Source organism: Aotus nancymaae, unplaced genomic scaffold (genome assembly GCF_030222135.1).
Source record: "Aotus nancymaae isolate 86718 unplaced genomic scaffold, 86718_ANA_hifiasm-v0.15.2.pri h1tg000064l_1, whole genome shotgun sequence".
NCBI lineage: Eukaryota > Metazoa > Chordata > Mammalia > Primates > Aotidae > Aotus > Aotus nancymaae.
In genome coordinates this window covers 8,819,144-8,833,064 of record NW_026988479.1, presented here as the reverse complement: position 1 = coordinate 8,833,064, position 13,921 = coordinate 8,819,144, and the positions used below count along the sequence as shown (strand labels likewise).

The following is a 13,921-nucleotide window of genomic DNA, read 5'->3' as shown; positions in this document are numbered from 1 at the left end:
GTTGTTGGGTGGGTGGTCCTTCCCTGGAGTTTGTTTGCAAGTGAGATTGGCCCCGCTTTCCCAATGGCGTCTCTACCAGGTTAGTCTAGACTCCTGTCCAGGTCCCTGTGACAACTTGCCGAGCCGGGTGGTAGCTGCTGCTCAGATTTGCATCGATTACCCGTGGCTCCCCACTGTCTGCCGGGGCTCTCTTGGACCGAGGGTTGCAGGAGGGATGAGGCAAGCACAGGATCTGAAACGCAGCACGGAGGGGGTTAAGTCCCCCGACCCTCCGAGCCAGCTGCACGTTTCACCCTGTCTTGATTTGCCCCCTCAGGCAGCTGTCACCCTGCGGCTCATTCCCTGGGCCCAATTCCGGTGCCCTATCAGTCCCACAGGAAAGAACCCGGCACCTAGTTTGGAACCGTGAAGTCCTCCAGCCCTCTGTCTCATTTGCTGTGAGCTGCATTCCGGCGCTGGCTTCTCTCCGCCATCTTGGCCTGTTGGCTTTTATTTTTTAAAAGCCCAAGCCCATGATATAGAATGGGATTTTGGGAAAATGACAGAGTGCACTGGGCAAGCAAGAAGCAGGGAGCAACCCCCATTACCCTTAAGTGGAGATCGCCCTGTCTGGACACTCCAGGTCAGGTGATAAGGCCCAAATGCGGTGCACCTGTAGAGATGGGGCTTCAGCCCTGGGGTCCCGTTTTCTTGCATGGGCATGGAGGCAGCAGAGACCCACCAGTTGCACCAGACAGTGGAGGCCATGAGGAAATCAGTGGCCAGTTAGTGACTCCTAGAAAGTAGAGGTTTTGCTCCCTTTCTAGGAACCACATAATTCTGGTGAGACTGGAAGAGTAGGAACCCCAAAATGACTCTGTGGCTTCCATTCACCACTCCAGGGACTTGCAGTCAAAGCTGGCCATTCTGGTGTCCCTGTCCAACCTCCCCAAGGGCCTGCAGCCTCTTTAGGGCACAGTCATGAGAAGGCTGATGCTCTCAGGACCGGCCAGTCTCTGCAAGCCCTGTGCAATCTCCAGGGACAGCCCCTCTCTCTTACTGTCCTCACTATCTGCAGGAACCAGGGAAGCCAGGTAGGGGTGAAGTGGGAGCTGGAGAAAAAGTGCTCAACCTGTTTGGTTTCTCCACAGCAGGCACACGTAAAACACATCTTACCATCTAGTGTTTTCATTTTATGTTTTGTTTGTTTGTTTGTTTGGTTTTTGCCATGTTTATTAAACAGAGAAGAGCATTGGGAAACAAAAAAATCACCTCTCATCTACAATAAAATATAGAATCATTTAGTGTTGAAACAGTGAACTAACTCAAGCTAGTAGTTCACGTGGCATCCAACAATGTTAAGTAGCCCTGTGTTTCCTTCAAAAATCTGAAATTTCTCATGGCATCCTATGAATAGCTGCAGCCTCCAGGGATGCCTTGGTACACAGTTAGAGAATCATGGAAATAGGATTACACTATACGTATGTTTTTGTATATTGTTTAAAATTTTTTTGTATACTTATATGGTGCTATATTTGTATATACCACAGAGTACTGGACCCAACTGTTGGACTTTAAGGCCATTAACAAGTTTTGTCTGTTACAAACATTGCCATAATAAATAGCATTGTAGGTGAATATTTGAGCACATTTCTGAATTTTTTGGGTCAGGATAAATTTCCAGAGTTGGGTAAATAGGTCAGAGGTAGTTACATGTTGAGGTCAGTGCATAAGAATCACCACGTTTCGCTGAAAAGATTGTGCCTAGTTATGCTCTTACTACGCATGTACAGGAGAGCCCATTTTCCATTCCACCTTCACCATTTAGTATTGTCATTCTTTTTAACCTCTACCAGTCTGATGGCATCTGCTTGTTCAATTTGTATCTCTTTGGTTATTAACAAACTTAAAGTTTTTCATATACTTATTAGTCTTTTCAGAATTTCTTGTTCATATCTTTTGCTCATTTTTCCATTGGAGTATGTGATGGTTTTAAAATATGCCTGCATTTTTTTTTTTTTACAATTATTTAAGACCTTTATTAACAGGTGCTTGCAGTTTGTTGACTTTTTTGAAAAAGTCAAGTTGTGAACTTTTATTACAAATTAAAAATAAAGTTCTTAAAAATCTCAATTTGACCAGATATGAAACAATTTAAAAACCTTTAAAGGCGTATTGAGAAAAATCAGGCTTTTTAAAAAAATCATGTTTGTTATTACCAAAAAGAGACATCTTTAGGTAAAAATAATAAAAACCCCATGCTGCATAGATAATGCAGATAGTTCTATTTATCTGGTCAACAGGCAAAAAGCAATCACTTAAGGTCTTCAGCTCCAATGTTTTGTTCATTTCTTATTGCTGGAATTTCTTATTTCTTCTTGTTGGATGACTAAACCAGATGATGGTAGAGATGGTAAGCCGGCATTTACTCAGCCCCGCCCTGCTTAGCCTCGGGAGCGGACGAATTCTCAGCTGGTGGATCGGCTGCTTTTGTCTCTTTGCCATCTTGTGGTTTAGGGTTTTCTGGGCGTCTGCGTCGGTAATTGAAGTTGCGGCGGTACTGACGTTGAGGTGGCTTCTGACCTTGGGTCTCATCTCCTTGATTTTCTTTATCCTCTTCATTGCTGTCCTCTCTAGGCTGTCTTTGGTGAAGAGGGCCCCTGCGGAATCGTGGTCCATATCCCTGATACATATTCTGCCTCACTGGTCTACCTTGTTCTCCTGCACCCTGGTTGTCAGCACCCTCCATCACTTCTCCCTGCACAGGAGGGTTGGAATATTGTGGTCAACGCCCATAGGGTCTCCGCGTGTAGTAAGGTGGGAACATTCGCCTGCGGTAGGGCTGGCGTTGTTGGGCCTGGCCTTCGGGAGCACTCTCTGATCCCTCGTTCTTTTCCCCACTCTCACTATTCTGGTAATTTTGCTGGTAATTGTGTGGAGGACCCCCTACGACGTGGATAGCGTCTATAATGGTTACGGTCTGCTGCATATTTACTGCCTTGAACTGGAATGCCACCAGGACCTGTAACATTTGCTGCCTCCACACCCTTTTCTCCTTCAACAACATCAAACTCCACAGTCTCTCCATCTCCTACACTGCGAAGGTACTTCCTGGGGTTATTCTTCTTTATGGCAGTCTGGTGTACAAATACATCTTCCTTGGTGTCATTCCTGTTGATGAAACCATATCTATCTGTTCCTTACATTGACCCATTTTACTGTTCCCAAAACCTTCGTTGCGATGACCTTCTTGTCCCCACCAGCAGGCGCCGCCGATGTGAGGCCGCCCGGGCCACTGCTCCCTGCGCCGCTGCCTGTAGTGCCGGGCTTGGTGTCCGCGGCGCTGAGGGCGGGGGCGGCTGCTGGGTCTCAGCCTCACTGCTCATGGTTGCGGTGATGGTGACTGGGGCCGGCTGCTGCAGCTACAGCTCCTCCCGGGATGTGATGGTAACTAGGCCTGCGGCGGAGGTGGCGCTGCTCAGGGCTCTCTAGGGTCCGCTCTCCGCTCCCGCTACCGATCGAACTCGCCTGCATGTTTTTTGACCCTCCTCCTCTCCAAAGGTGAACCCTTATTCCCATCCCCTTGAATGTGGATTGGATTTAGCATTTCACTTCTAAAGAATAGAATGTGGCAGAAGTAAAAAGTGACTTCTAAGTCTAGGTCAGAAAAGAACTTGAAGTTTCCACCCTCTAAATAGTTTGCTTGAGGCGACAGTATCCACCAGGTTGTGAAAACATGCAAGCAGCTCTATGAAGAACTGAGTTCTGCTATTGGGAGGCGGCGTCAGCTGGCCAGCCAGCCACCCTTCAGATGATTGCTCTGGTGGAGTCATCTTAACTGCAACCTTATGGGAGACCCTAGTCAGAACCACTCAGCCAAGCTCCTCCCAAAATTTTGACCCTGAAAACTGTGTGAGATAATACATGTTTATTGTTTCAAACAGCTAAAGTTTGGGGATAATCTGTTATGCCACAATAGATAACGAATACAGAGTATTTGTCTTTTCCTATTGACTTGTAAGGGCTTTTTATTTATAAAGAATATTGATTACTTGTAGGAAAGTGTCACAAGTATCCCTTAGGATTTTTACTAAATCTGCATCGAATTTATGCTTATTTTGGGGAGAGGTAACATCTTCACTTTTACTTTGGGAGAAGAGTATTGGTTTTTCTTGTCCAGGAACATAGATTTGAATATTCTTTGTGCCCTGTAGTAAACTTGGTTGTTTTATTTGTTTAGGTCTTGTGCTTCTCCCCTTTCCTTATATTTATTTTTATGGCATTTTGTATTTTTTGTTGATATTGTGAATGAGACTGATTTTTAAAAATTGTTATTAATATTTTTTATTCCTTTTTTTAAATTTTACATTAGGTTCTGGGGTACACGTGCAGGTCATGCAGGGCTGTTGCATAGGTGCATACTATATCTGGCATTTCTCCCCATGTTATCGCTCCCCACCCTTCCCACCCCCCACTGTCCCACCCTACCCCCGCCCCCCACTGCCCACAGTGTGTGATGCTCCTCTCCCTGAGTCCACGTGTTCTCATTGATCAACACCCACCTATGAGTGAGTACATGTGGTGTTTGGTTTTCTATTCTTGTGTCAGTTTGCTGAGAATGATGGTTTCCAGATTCATTCAAGTCCCTACGAAGGACATGAACTCATTGTTTTTTATGGCTGCGTACTATTCCATGGTGTATAGGTGCCACATTTTCCCTGTCCAGTCTATCATTGATGGGCATTTGGGATGGTTCCAAGTCTTTGCTATTGTAAACAGTGCTGAAATGAACATTCGTATGCATGTATCCTTATAATAGAACGATTTATAATCCTTTGGAGATGTACCCAGTAATGGGGTTGCTGGGTCAAATGGAATTTCTATTTCTAGGTCCTTGAGGAATCGCCACACTGTCTTCCACAATGGTTGAACTAATTTACACTCCCACCAACAGTGTAGAAGTGTTCCTATTTCTCCACATCCTCTCCAGCATCTGTTGTCTCCAGATGTTTTAATGATCACCATTCTAACTGGCGTGAGATGGTATCTCAATGTAGTTTTGATTTGCATTTCTCTAATGACCAGTGTTGATGAGCATTTTTTCATATGTTTGTTGGCCTCATATATGTCTTCTTTTGTAAAGTGTCTGTTCATATCCTTCACCCACTTTTGAATGGGATTGTTTGTTTTTTTCTTGTAAATCTGTTTTAGTTCTTTGTAGATTCTGGATATTAGCCCTTTGTCTGATGGGTAGATTGCAAAAATTTTTTCCCATTCTGTTGGTTGCAGATTCACTTTAATGACTGTTTCTTTTGCTGTACAGAAGCTGTGGAGTTTGATTAGGCCCCATTTGTCTATTTTGGCTTTTGTTGCCAATGCTTTTGGTTTTTTATTCATGAAGTCCTTGCCTATGCCTATGTCCTGAATGGTTTTGCCTAGACTTTCTCCTAGGGTTGTTATGGTGTTAGGTCTTATGTTTAAGTCTTTAATCCATCTGGAGTTAATTTTAGTGTAAGGTATCAGGAAGGGGTCCAGTTTCTGCTTTCTGCACATGGCTAGCCTGTTTTTCCAACACCATTTATTAAACAGGGAATCCTTTCCCCATTGCTTGTTTTTGTCAAGTTTGTCAAAGATCAGATGGTTGTAGATGTGTGGCATTGCCTCCGAGGCCTCTATTCTGTTCCATTGGTCTATATCTCTGTTTTGGTACCAGTTCCATGCTGTTTTGATTACTGTAGCCTTGTAGTATAGTTTGAAGTCAGGTAGTGTGATGCCTCCAGCTTTGTTCTTTTTACTTAGAATTGACTTGCTATGTGGGCTCTCTTTTGATTCTATATGATGTTTAAGGTGGTTTTTTCCAGTTCCGTGAAGAAGGTCATTGGTAGCTTGATGGGGATAGTGTTGAATCTGTAAATTACTCTGGGCAGTATGGCCATTTTCACAATATTGATTCTTCCTAACCATGAGCATGGTATGTTTCTCCATCTGTTTGTGTCCTCCCTTATTTTGTTGAGCAGTGGTTTGTAGTTCTCCTTGAAGAGGTCCTTTACATTCTTTGTTAGTTGTATTCCTAGGTATTTTATTCTCTTTGTAGCAATTATGAATGGCAATTCATTCTTGATTTGGCTCTCTTTAAGTCTGTTATTGGTGTATAGGAATGCTTGTGATTTTTGCACATTGATTTTGTATCCTGAGACTTTGTTGAAGTTGCTTATCAGTTTCAGGAGATTTTGGACTGAGATGATGGGGTCTTCTAAATATACAGTCATGTCATCTGCAAATAGAGGCAGTTTGACTTCCTCCTTTCCTAATTGAATACCTTTATTTCTTTTTCTTGCCTGATTGCTCTGGCTAGAACTTCCAATATTGTATTGAATAGGAGTGGTGAGAGAGGGCATCCTTGTCTAGTCCAGATTTCAAAGGGAATGCTTCCAGTTTTTGCCCATTCAGTAAGATATTGGCTGTGGGTTTGTCATAAATAGCTTTTATTATTTTGAGATAAATTCCATCAATACCTAGTTTATTGAGAGTTTTTAGCATAAAGGGCTGTTGAATTTTGTCAAAGGCCTTCTCTGCATCTATTGAGATAATCATGTGGTTTTTATCTTTGGTTCTGTTTATGTAGTGAATTACATTTATAGACTTGCATATGTTGAACCAGCTTTGCATTCCTGGGTGAAGCCTACTTGATCATGATGGATAAGCTTTTTGATGTGCTGTTGCAATCAGTTTGCCAGTATTTTATTGAAGATTTTTGCATCTATGTTCATCATTGATATTGGCCTGACGTTTTCTTTTCTTGTTGAGTCTCTGTCAGGTTTTGGTATCAGGATGATGTTGGTCTCATAAAATGATTTGGGAAGGATTCCCTCTTTCTGGATTGTTTGGAGTAGTTTCAGAAGGCATGGTACCAGCTCCTCTTTGTATGTCTCGTAGAATTTGGCTGTGAACCCATCTGGACCTGGGCTTTTTTTGGGTGGTAGGCTCTTAATTGCTGCCTCAACTTTAGACCTTGTTATTGGTCTATTCAGGGTTTTGACTTCTTCCTGGTTTTAGGCTTGGGAGGATGCAAGTGTCCAGGAATTTATCCATTTCTTCCAGGCTTACTAGTTTATGTGCACAGAGTTGTTTGTAATAATCTCTGATGATGGTTTGTATTTCTGTGGAATCTGTCGTGATATCTCCTGTATTGTTTTTTATTGCATCTATTTGATTATTCTCTCTTTTCTTTTTTATTAATCTGGCTAGTGGTCTGTCTATTTTGTTGATTTTTTCAAAAATTATCTCCTGGAATTATTGATTTTTTGAAGGGTTTTTTGTGTCTCTATCTCCTTCAGTTCTGCCTTGATCTTAGTTATTTCTTGTCTTCTGCTAGGTTTTGAGTTTTTTTGGTTTTGCTCCTCTAGCTCTTTCAATTTTGATGATAGGGTGTCGATTTTAGATCTTTCCTTGCTTCTCATGTGGGCATTTATTGCTATAAATTTCCCTCTAGACACTGCTTTAAATGTGTCCCAGATTCTGGTATGTTGTGTCTTTGTTCTCATTGGTTTTGAAGAATATCTTTATTTCTGCCTTCATTTCATGGTTTATCCAGTCAACATTCAAGAGCCAATTGTTTAGTTTCCATGAAGCTGTGCGGTTCTGAGTTAGGTTCTGAATTCTGAGTTCTAACTTGATTTCACTGTGGTCTGAGAGACTGTTATGATTTCCATTCTTTTGCATTTGCTGAGGAGTGATTTACTTGCAATCAAGTGATTTACTTGCAATCAATTTTAGAGTAGGTGTGATGTGGTCCTGAGAAGAATGTATATTCTGTGGATTTGGGGTGGAGAGTTCTGTAGATGTCTATTAGGTTTGCTTGGTCCAGGTCTGAGTTCCAGTCCTGGATATCCGTGCTGATTTTCTGTATCATTGATCTGTCTAATATTAACAGTTAAAGTCTCCCACTATTATTGTGTGGGAGTCTAAATCTCTTTGTAAGTCATTAAGAACTTGTTTTATGTATCTGGGTGCTCCAGTATTGGGTGCATATATATTTAGGATCGTTAGCTCTTCTTGTTGCATTGATCCTTTTACCATTATGTAATGCCCTTCTTTGTCTCTTTTGATCTTTGTTGGTTTAAAGTCTATTTTATCAGAGATGAGAATTGCAACTCCTGCTTTTTTTTTGCTCTCCATTTGGTTGGTAAATCTTCCTCCATCCCTTTATTTTGGGCCTTTGTGTACACTTGCATGTGAGATGGGTTTCCTGGATACAACACAGTGATGGGTTTTGGCTTTTTATCCAATTTGCCAGTCTGTGTCTTTTGATTGGAGTGTTTAGCCCATTTACATTTAGGGTTAATATTGTTATGTGTGAATTTGATCCTGCCATTTTGATGCTAGCTGGCTGTTTTGCCCATTAGTTGATGCAGTTTCTTCATTGTGTCGATGCTCTTTACCATTTGGTATGTTTTTGGAGTGTCTGGTACTCGTTGTTCCTTTCTATGTTTAGTGCTTTTTACAGGAGCTCTTGTAAAGCAGGCCTGGTGGTGATGAAATCTCTGAGTAATTGCTTGTTCGCAAAGGATTTTATTTCTCCTTTGCTTATGAAGCTTAGTTTGACTGGATATGAAATTACGGGTTGAAAGTTCTTTTCTTTAAGGATATTGAATATTGGCCCCCACTCTCTTCTGGCTTGTAGGGTTTCTGCTGAGAGATCTGCTGTGAGTCTGATGGGCTTCCCTTTGTGGGAAACCTGACCTTTCTCTTTGGCTGCCCTTAGCATTTTCTCCTTCATTTGAACCCTGGTGACTCTGAAGATTATGTGCTTTGGGGTTGCTCTTCTTGAGGAATATCTTTGTGGTGTTCTCTGTATTTCCTGGACTTGAATATTGGCCTGCCTTGCTAGGTTGGGAAAGTTCTCCTGGATAATATCCTGAAGAGTGCTTTCCAGCTTGGATTCATTCTCTCCATAACATTCAGGTACACCTATCAAATGTGGATTAGGGCTTTTCAAATAGTCCCATATTTCTTGAAGACTTTGTTCATTCCTTTTTACCCTTTTTTCTCTAATCTTGCCTTCTCATTTTATTTCATTGAGTTGATCTTCGACCTCTGAAATCCTTTCTTCTGCTTGGTCAGTTTGTCTATTGGAACTTGTGTATGCTTCACGAAGTTCTCATGTTGTGTTTTTCAGCTCCATCAATTCACTTATATTCCTCTCTAAGCTGTTTATTCTCATTAGCATTTTGTCAAATCTTTTTTCAAGGTTCTTAGTTTCTTTGCATTGGGTTAGAACACGTACTTTTAGTTCACAGAAGTTTCTTACTACCCACCTTCTGAAGCCTGTTTCTGTCAATTCATCAGACTCATTCTACATCCAGCCTTGTTCCCTTGCTAGTGAGGAGTTGTGATCCCTTGGAGGAGGAGAGGCGTTCTGGTTTTTGGTGTTTTCATCCTTTTTGCACTGGTTTCTTCCCATCTTTGCGGATTTATTTACCTGTGGTCTTTGTAGTCGTTGACTTTCAGATGGGGTCTCTGAGTGGACGTCTAGTTTGTTGATGTTGAAGTTATTTATTTTTGTTTCTTAGTTTTCCTTCTAACAGTCTGGCCCCTCTGCTGTAGGACTGCTGAGGTCCACTCCAGGCCCTGCTTGCCTGGGGATCACCTGCAGCAGCTGCAGAACAGTAAGTGTTGCTGCCAGTTTCTTCTTCTACTATCTTTGTCCCAGGATACCTGCCAGATGTCAGTCTGAGCTCTCCTTTATGAGGTAATTCTTTGGCTATATGGGGGTCAGGGAGCTGCTTGAGGAGACAGTCTGTCCTTTATAGGAGCTCAAGTGCTGAGCTGTGAGCTCCATTGTTCCATTTAGAGCTGCTGGGCAGGTACATTTAAGTCTGCTGAAGCAGAACTCATAAATGCCTTTTTTTTTTCCCCCAGGTGATCTGTCCCGGGGAGGTAGGGCTTTATTTATAAGTTTCTGTCATGCTGCCAGCTTTTTTCAGGGCTTCCTTGCCCAGCGAGGAGGCAACCTAGCCACAGTCTGCCTGCAGAGGCTTTGCTGAGCTGCAGTGGGCTCCGCTCAGCTGCCATGTGAAGTTCCCTGCAGTCCTGTTTATAGGGGTATAGTTAAAACTGCCTCGGCAATGGTGGCCTGCCTCTGTGATGGAGGACTCTCTCTTTAATGACGGGCTGCCTCAGTAATGGCAGACTACCTCCATAGTGGTGGACTGTCTCGATAATGGCAGACACCCCTCCCCCACAGAGCTGGACCGTCCTGGGTTCAACTGTGCTTGCTGTGAAACTCTCAATCCAGAGTGTTTCAGATTGCTGTTTTTGGTGGGGGTGGGACTGGCCGAACCTGATCACCTGGCTCCCTGACTCACACCTCTTTTTTTTTTTCAGTTGAATGGGCAAATTTTTTTTTTCAGTTGAATGGGCAACTCTGTCTCCCAGGCATCCCAGTCACCATTTGAAACAGCACCTGGATTTGTGTGATTTCTTGTGCATAGACCTGCTGCGCCAGCTGAAACAACCACTGGAGACTTGTGGTACTTTTTTGCCAGGGAATCTCCTGGCCTGGCTCCCTGTTTCAGTCCCTTTTGTTTCTCCAGTTGAATAGGCAACTCTGTCTCCCATGTATTCCAGTTGCCAGTTGAGAATGTGCCCAGATTTGTGTGAGATTTTGTGCAGAGACCCGCTGAGCCTGCTGAAACAGCCACACTGGGGGTTCGTGGTGGTTTTTCGCCCGGGAATCTCCTGGCCTGGTTCCCTGTTTCAGTCCCCTTTTTTATCAGTTGAATGGGCAATTCTGTCTCCCAGGTGTTCCAGTCACCTGTTGAAAAGGTGCCAGGATCTGTGTGATTTCCCGTGCGGTGACCCACTGTGCCAGCTGAAACAGCCACACAGAGATTTGTGGTGCTTTTTTGCCTGGGAATCTCTGGGCCTGGCTCCCTGTTTCAGTCCTCTTTTTATCAGTTGAATGGGTGACTCTGTCTCCCAGGAGCTCCAATCGCTAGCTAAAATGGTGCCCAGACCCATGTATTTTGTGCGAAGACCTGCCGCGCTGGCCAAAACAGCCGTGCTGGCGACACGTGGGGCTCCTCCACTTGGGAATCTCCTGGTCTGTGGGCAATAAAAATCTGTCTGGAAATGCTGCGTCCACTCACCCTCCATGCTCTCACTGGGAGCTGCAATCCTGAGCTGCTTCTAATTGGCCATCTTGGGTCCCCCTCCAAGATTGATTTTTATATTTTTTAATTGACTATTTATGATGACTACTTTAACAGTAACTAAAAAGTGATGCATTCAGTGGTATATGTATTCTGAACCTTCCTAGGTTAAATTATCTGAATTGTAGCTGCCATGTCTATAGAATGGGGATAATAATTGCACATCCCTCAGCGAGTAGTTGATGAGGATGAAATCAGATCATTGATGTAAAGGATTGACCATAGTGCCTGGTACATGGAAAGTATGTCCCATAAGTATTTGCTGTTACTGTTTGATTCATAATCAAAGGAAATAAAAGCAAACATTACCTATACTGACTCCCTTGACTCAAAGTAACCAAACTGTGTATTAAGAATGTGTGCATACAACATACATAATGAGTTGTTTTACTAGCTCTCACAGGGCTCCAGTCTGCTCTCATTCCATAGCAGTGAGATTGACTACCTTTCAAATATGTCAAGCCCTTGGATTTAAAATCCTTGTAGGCAGTACAAACTAGTTAGCTTCATTTTATATTATACATCTGTGAAGTTAACACCTCTTGACTTCAACATTCAAATTTATGTGGAAATCATGCAAATGATACATCCCTATATCAACTAGAGCCTTTGTCTTTGTCTGAGGTCTCCACTGCCTTGCACTCCAAACTCTGTGTTTCCAGCTCCTTCCACTCACTCCTCTGAGAGACAGCTCAGGGCATCCCAGACTGTCCTCCCCACCATGCCGAGTTCTCCTCCTCAGGCCCACCTTCAGGGTGGGGCCACTGGAATCAGTTAACTCAGCAGACATATAGCATGATGTCAGATCCATCTTTTGCTGTTCTCTTAGCATGTAGCTAAGGCTTCAGAAGTGGAGAACGAAATTTCAGCTGCCAAGTATCCCACATTCCAAAGCAAGGGGTTAGACCTTTGCTGTCGAGTATTGTAGCTACCAGGTACCATGTGACTATTGAGCACTGAAATACAGCTGGTCCAAACTGAGATTCACTGCATGTATAAAATGCACTCTGGATTTTGAAGATGCCATATGTAAAAAAATATAAAGTATTCACTGATAAATGTTTTTATTGATTACACACCAAAATGACTTCTTAGATACACTGAGCTAAAGAGAATTATAAAATTAATTTTATCCTTTTATTCTTTGGATGTGATTACTAGAAAATATGAAGTTACATATGAAGCTCACTGGGTTAGACCGTTTGTGCAGTATTTGCCAAATGTGAGGGGCCTGGCAATTCTGGATTTTCTGGGGGTGAATTGCCCAGGATTCCTGTAAGTCTGGTGAGCCAGATGGACCTCCTGTTGAAAAAGAAGAGTTAGATGGGGGCCACTTGAGAGGGCGTTTACATGAGCCCATTGTCTGGGGTGGGGTGAGCTGTCTCCTTTGTACATGGTAGATTCCCGGAAACTGCTTACTGTGGAGGGTCTGAAGTGGACAGCAGGTGGAGGCATTATCCATGGACTTCAGGAGAGAGACCCCCCACAATCCTCCAGGGATGGTAAAAAATCCCAAACAAACCCACCACATTGCCCATAGAAGAAAGGCTCAGGATTTAGGAACCACTGTGTCCAAACAGCACCAATGACAAGTCACAACTCTACCCTCCCTGCCTCTAACCTGCACCCCCTGCCCCCACCTTCATGCTGGAGGGCAAGGTGCCCTCAGTGGCTGTAAGAGGAAGTGAAGAGCAAGGAGGGATGTGCAGAAGCCCCTGGCAACCCCTCTCCCCTCGGCAGACTGGAAGGAAACATTAAACTAGTGGAATTTAGAGCTTTAAAACTCTGACCAAAAGGCTATGCACTTATTACCCTATATTCTCTTCTCAACTAGCAGCCAGATTGAGCCTCTTACTATGTGGGTCAAATCAGGTTCCTCCTCTGCTTGGAACCCCCAGTGGCTTCTTTGCCACACAGAGTAAAAGCCACAGTCCTACGATGGCCGGGCTCCTTGTGAACTGGACCTGCAGACCCTCTCTGCTGCATCTTCTACTACTGCCCCCTCCACCTCACTCCTGCCACCCAGGTTCCCTGGTGTCCTGCCACATGCCATCCCAGGACATTGCACCTGCTCTTCCTCCTGCCCAAAATGCCTTGGCCCGAAGTGTCTGTGCCTCTGCCTTCCTCTCTTCCTAGAGTCTTGACCCAAACACCACTTTCTCAACCTGACAAAACTATAAACCTGCTCTTGCCAGCTGCCTCCTCCGTACTTAACATGCTTTGCACTGTATTGCTTACTGCCTGTGTATTCCACTAGAATGTGAGCTCTGTGAGGGCAAGAAGGTTGTTTTTCTTCTGTTGTAGTTTGCTTCTTATTTTGTTCATTGGTATGTTGCTGCAACCTGAGACATATTAGGTATTCAATAATATTTGTGAAATGGATGAATGATAGTGACAAAACAGCTATGAAATTTGCCAGAGATTTTCTCCCTGGGCAGGGAAGATGGGCTGAACACAGGTTGATGAAGAGAGATGCTGTGAGAAAGAATAGGGTTGTTTTATGCTTATACCCACAAGGTTATCCCCATGGGGTCGAAAGCATTGTGGAGGGTGAGCCTCAGCTCCCAGGGCTAAGAACTAGTCCTCCTGTAAAGCAAAGAGCAGGCTACGACCCACATGGGGAAGAGTGCTTTGGGGAGTGATGTTGGGGCTGGATTTTGAAGATGCAAGTAGAAGCCCATCAGGCAGAAAAAGGGGAGTGCACATTTTAGACAAGGTTGCATGCCCAG

The 13,921-nt window shown here is 43.6% G+C and overlaps 1 pseudogene; it reads right to left on the bottom strand.

Moving 5' to 3' along the window:
- Positions 1 to 2,344: 2,344 nt before the first annotated feature.
- LOC105715706 (Y-box-binding protein 1-like) lies at positions 2,345 to 3,365 on the bottom strand (annotated as a pseudogene).
- Between the last annotated feature and the right edge of the window lie 10,556 nt (positions 3,366 to 13,921).